Genomic DNA, 6,016 nt, shown 5'->3' on the forward strand with positions numbered 1-6,016 from the left:
GTTACTGTGTACAATGTTCTTCTGATTCTACTCACTTCACTCAGCATCAGTTCATAAAAGTCTTTCCAGGTTTTCTGATGTCTGTTCATTATTTCTTTTCTTTCAAATTAATTTATTTTAGTTTTCAATATACATTCAATATTCACAGGACCTTGAGTTCCAAATTTTCTTCCCATCTTTCCCCTCACCCCACCCCAAGATGGCACACCATCTGATTACCCCTTTCCCCACTTGTGGCAGCAAGCACCCCGAGGGTCCTCAGGGTTTGCTGCCAATACAGGTTCTTGGATCTGCTTTGATAAAGGAAAGCAACTCAAAATGGGTTAATGAGCTTACTTTAATCAGTCAAACATATATCGTTTACCTTGTTCAGGGGAAAAAGGTCAGCACCCTGAACTTCAAAGTATACAGGCAGAATTATCAAGACAGAAACAGATCAAGTAGACAGCTTTCCAAACTGTCCAACCATTACATCCATACCAAATCAAAATCTGGGTTTCAACATCTGGGTTTTTCAAAGCCGGGGGCTCTGGACAATGGCTTCCCAGAATCCAGATTAAATCACAGACCACTTCTCAAAGTGAGCCCCAAAACAAAGCTTCAATCAGGGTTCATATACCCTTCTCCTGGCTCAGAGAATGTAACAACCTTATTGACCCACTGGCCAATCAAGAAGTATCTACTGAAAAACAAGCCTCCCATCCCAGGCTCTAGGTGCACTTTAGCCTAGGGGCAGGGAAGATCTTAAAAATTTACATTCCCATTACACCAGTCTGCCCTCTGATTCTATCAGCCCACACCCAGTTCTAATCTCCTTTCCCCCTTACTTTCTCATAAGCCAAGATAGATTTCTATACCTCAATGCATGTATATCTTATTTCCAAGTTGAATGTAAAAACAGTTTTAACATTTGTTTTTATAATTTTGACTTACAAATTCTCTCCCCTTTTATATCCCCACCCACCCTCATTGAAAAAGGAAGCAATTTAGTATAGGTTAAACATGTATAATTATGCAAAACACTTCCATAATAGTAATGCTCTGAAAAACTAACTATATTTTCCTCCATCCCATCCTACCCCACATTTCTTCTATTTTCTCCTTTGACCCTGTGCCTTTTCAAAAGTATTTGCTTCTGACTACACCCTTCCCCAATCTGTCCTCCCTTCTATCATTCCCTGCTCCCTTTTTCTCATTCCCTCCCATTTTCTTGTAGGGCACCAATTGAGTGTGTATGTTATTCCCTCTTTAAGCCAAATCTGATGAGAATAAGGTTCCCTCACTCCCTCTCACCTCCCCCTCTTCCCTCTATTGTAAAAGCTTTTTCTTGCCTCTTTAATGTGAGATAATTTACCTGCATTCTATCACTCCCTTTCTCCTCTTCCAAATATATTCCTCTCTCAACTCTTAATTTTTCTTTTTTAGATAGCATGCCTTCATATTCAACTCATCCCGTGTCTGCTGTTTGTATGTGTGTGTATATATGTATGTGTGTGTTTGTATGTGTGTATACATATGTGTATATATGAATATATGTATGCATATGTATATATAAGTGTGTGTATATATACACATATGTATGCATGTATGTATGTATTCCCTCCAACTATCCTAATACTGAGAAGTTCTCATGAGTTATCAATCTCATTTCCATGTAGGAATGTAAAAAGTTTAACTTTAATAAGTCCCTTATGATTTCTCTTTCCTATTTACCTTTTCATGCTTCTCTTGATTCTTGTATTTGAAAGTCAAATTTTCTATTCAACTGTGGTCATTTCAAATGCTTAAAGGTTTTCTATTTCACTAAATTTCCATTTTTTCCCAGAAGTATTATACTCAGTTTTACTGGTTAGGTGACTTTGATTTCAATCCTTTGATCTCCAGAATATGATATTCCAAGGTCTCATATACCTTAAAGTAGAAGCTTATAGATCTTATGTTATCTTATTTGTGTTCCCACAATACTCACATTGTTTCTTTCTGAATGCTTGCATTATTTTCTCCTTGACCTGGGAATTCTGAAATTTGACTACAATGTTCCTATTGGTTTTCTTTTTTGGAATCTCTTTTTAATCTCTCAATTTAATTTAAAATTTTTAATCTCTCAATTTATTTTTTTCATTTAAAAAAATTTATTAGAATATATATATATATAAAAGCTGCAAATATTTCAGTCAATAGATGTTACATTTAATATACAATATAAATAGTTTTAAAATCTAAAATACATAAAAGGCACATTACAGTTGCATAGCTTAATAGTTTGATCATTAAAAATGGCTCAGTGTCCACAAAGGAGGTAGACATTTCATGAGTACAATGGAATAAAAAGATTGGCTCATTAAGAAGAGTAGTCCACGATAGCTCTGTCCCTCATACCACTTCTTCTCTGATTTTAACTGTGGCTTTCTCTTTCAGTTTGGCCAATACACAGAGCTTGATCTCCAGGCCTAGTTCTTTGGCATGGGGTGGAGGCACAGCATTACCCACCTATTTGTATTTATCTAAAGTACAGCCAAATAATCTGAAGGTATCTGGGAATCCTTGGGACCTGGCACACTCCCTCATGCTCACTACTCAGGTCTATTCTGGGTGAAGTACTTGACCCTGCTATCTCAGGGGTTCAGGATTTGTAATTCTAGTGCTGAAGAAGGCATCCCATTCCAACCTTCCATAGAGCCCCGCCCAATGGCTGTGCCTGTTTCTAGTGTGGGGCAGGCACCATGGAATCAAAGTGTTGAACTGTGTATTTGCAGGATCACAAGGTTTACCTTCTGCACAGGCACAGACCCCTCTGAGGGTACCTATACTGCTTCATCCATTCTTCTTATCCTTATAGTTATATTGGAGTGTTTTGGTCACCCTACCATCTGAGATGTGTACCTGGATGTTAGGAAGGTCTTGCCAGTCTGACCGTGGGGTCTGGGGGATCAGTTTTATTTGAGCACTCACCAAAGCATTCATTTCCTTACAGATGTGGTCGATGAGGACTTGTTGCTCTTCTGATCCCCTTATCTTTCTCTGGAACGAACATTTGGGCTCCCCCTTGTAAGCCATCTTTACTTCTTGGGCACCATTTTTGATATCTGGAAGGTCTGATATTGCATCATAGACAGTAATTGTTCTAAATGGAGCAGAACTTGGGCTCTTTACATTGTTAAGAAATCTCTTTTTATCCACCACTACACTGAGCTGGCAGGCTTGGGGTGCAAATACATTCAGGGGTTCTGGAAAGTTAGGGAGTTTCTCATCTGGAGCTGAAGCCAGAATGATGGCCCTTCTCATCTGAGCAATGCCAAAATGACCAGCCTGTAATACCCCAAATATGCACTGATACCCCATTCAAAACAGACATCAGAGGGTCAGCTTCAGAACCATGACATGTTCAGAACATTTGAATGACACAAAGTTTCTTACATTCTCTAGTCTAGGTGATTGCTAGAGTCTTTCAATTTCTATATTCTCTTCTGGTTCTAGAATATCAGGGCACTTTTCCATGATAATTTCTTGAAAGGTAATGACTAGGTTCTTTCTTTGATTATGGGTTTCAAGTAGCCCAATCATTTTTAAATTCTCTCTCCTGGATCTATTTTCCAGGTCAATGACTTTTCCAATGAGATATTTCACATCACTTTCTATTTTTTTTCATTCTTTTGGTTCTGTTTTATAATTTCTTGATATCTCATAAAGTCATTAGCTTCCATTTCTTCCATTCTAATATTGAAGGAATTATTTTCTTCAGTGACCTTTTGGACCTCCTTTTCCATTTCACCAATTCTGCTTATTAAGGTATTATTCTCCTCATTGGCTTTTTGGACCTCTTTTGTCATTTGTATTAGCCTATTTTAAAGGTGTTATTTTCTTCAGTATTTTTGCGTCTCCCTTAGCAAACTGTTAACTAACTTTTCATGCTATTCTTGCATCACTGTCATTTTTCTTTCCAATTTTTCTTCTACTTTTCTTACTTGGTCTTCAAAATTCTTTATTGAGCTCTTCTTTGGCCTGAATCAATTCATACTTTTCTTGTAAGCTTTTGATTTTGGAGTATTTACTTTGTTGCCTTCTTCTCATTGTATGTTTTCATCTTCTTTGTCACTAAAAGCAAGATTCTATAGGCTGAGTTTTTTTTTACACTGTTTGCTATTCTTTCCAGTCAAGTGCTTGACTTTCTAAGTCTTTGTCAGTGTAACACTCTGCTTTCAATGGGCTTGGGGTTGGGGATGAGTGTACTATCCCAAGCTTTGTGGGTTTTGTAGAGTTGTTTTCAGAGATACTTCTAGAGACCTTTAAATTTTCAGTTCTTCCAAGGTGGTATGTTCAAGTGAGAGTTGTTTCCTCCTCTCCTGTCCTGGGTTCTGGTCTATGAATGACCCCAAGCACTGTTTTCAATCTTATAACTATGAGGAGGATTCCCTCTCCACTGCTGCTACAATCTCCACCACACCAGCAATCCTTCTCACCCTGGTACCACCACCCAACACTGTGACCCAGATTTAAGCAGGGCAAAGCAAGAGAATCTTGCCTCAGTGCCAGGAAAGAGATCCCTGCAATCACCCTCTAAATAACTACTCAATCCTTCCAAGATCTGTGGGCCCGGGATTCTGGAAGCAGTCACTGCTACAGCTGCTGCTGCCACTGCCATCACCTCTACTGCCCCAGGAATGGGGTCAGACCACAATCCTCTTTCACCCAGGTCTCATAGTTTTCCCACTGACATTTCATGATGTGTTTGGAGTTTGTGGTTTGAGAAGTCTGGAAACTACCACAGCTGTCAGTAATTTAGTCCCCTGATGTCTGTTCTGGCTTCTCTCTGCCAGCTTAGACCACACTTGACTGTGCTGTGCTCCTAGTCCTGTGTGAAAGAGTCTTCCTTTTAATCTTCAGTTCTCCTGGGTTGGAGATTTGTTTTGCTCCATCATTTTATAGGTTCTGCAGCTCTAGAATTTCTTTGTAGTAATTTTTACAGGTATTTGTAAGTGATTGGGGGAGAACTCAAGCAAGACCCTGCTTTTACTTGACTATCTTGGCTCCATGCCCAACAATTTTTTTTCTTTTTAAAGTTATATCACACCCAGGTATACCCCAATCATTTTTACAAACTATCCAATTACTAATAACAGGCATAGACATATGTTTTACATACATAAAAGATCAATAGTCTATCCTTATTGAGTTCCTTGTAATTAGGCTTTGGTACATATATTATTTCTCTTGTCTCTTGCATGTCAAATCTTCTGTTAAGATTTGTTTTTTTTTTAACTAAGCCATGAACGTCTGACAACTCAATAAATATACTTTTTAAAAAATTCTATATTATCCTTAGCTTGATTAGGTATTATTTTCAACCAAAACACTGATCTTTTACTCCTTGATATATAGTGTTCTAAGACTTTTTAAAGTTGTTATTGTTTTTTTTAGTCCTGTTGCTCAATATTATTTTTTTTCCTTGAACTGGGATTTTCAGAATTTGACTATATTTCACTGTGTGTTTTCCTCATAGGATCTCTTAGAGGTAGTGATCAGTGTATTTTTTTCCTATCTCTACATTCTCCTCTCACTTTAATGGTTCAGGACAATTTTCTTTAATTCTTCCTTTATGATTGTATCAAGATTATTTTCTTTTTGATGACAGTTTACAGGTAATCTGATTATTATTACATTTTCTCCTTGATCTGTCTTCCAGTTTAGTTGCTTTTCTTATGAGATGATTCACATTCTCTTCTATTTTTCCATTCTTTGTATTTTGTTTTATTACTTCTTGATCTCTTATAAATTTGTTGGCTTCCCTGTGTACAATTATGATTTTCAAGTAGTTGTTTTCTTCTTTAAAATTCTGGATATCCTTTTCTAATTGGTTGACTTTTCAAAATCTGGGGTTTGTTTGTTTGGATTGCTCTTTAAAAAAAATTCCCCAGTCACTCTCATTTAATTTTTTTTAATTCTTCACTGAATTTTTTTTTTTTAGGACAGATGACCATACAACATTACTCTTTGGGATAGAAGAGTGTTTCTTTGC

The 6,016-nt window shown here is 37.2% G+C and overlaps 1 pseudogene; it reads right to left on the reverse strand.

The window, feature by feature from the left end:
- Positions 1-2,373: 2,373 nt before the first annotated feature.
- LOC138142750 (DNA (cytosine-5)-methyltransferase 1 pseudogene) lies at positions 2,374-4,642 on the reverse strand (annotated as a pseudogene).
- Positions 4,643-6,016: the final 1,374 nt, after the last annotated feature.

This window comes from Petaurus breviceps, unplaced genomic scaffold (assembly GCF_028583685.1).
Source record: "Petaurus breviceps papuanus isolate PSGF00001 unplaced genomic scaffold, PetGlider_PUasm1.0 90602, whole genome shotgun sequence".
Lineage (NCBI taxonomy): Eukaryota > Metazoa > Chordata > Mammalia > Diprotodontia > Petauridae > Petaurus > Petaurus breviceps.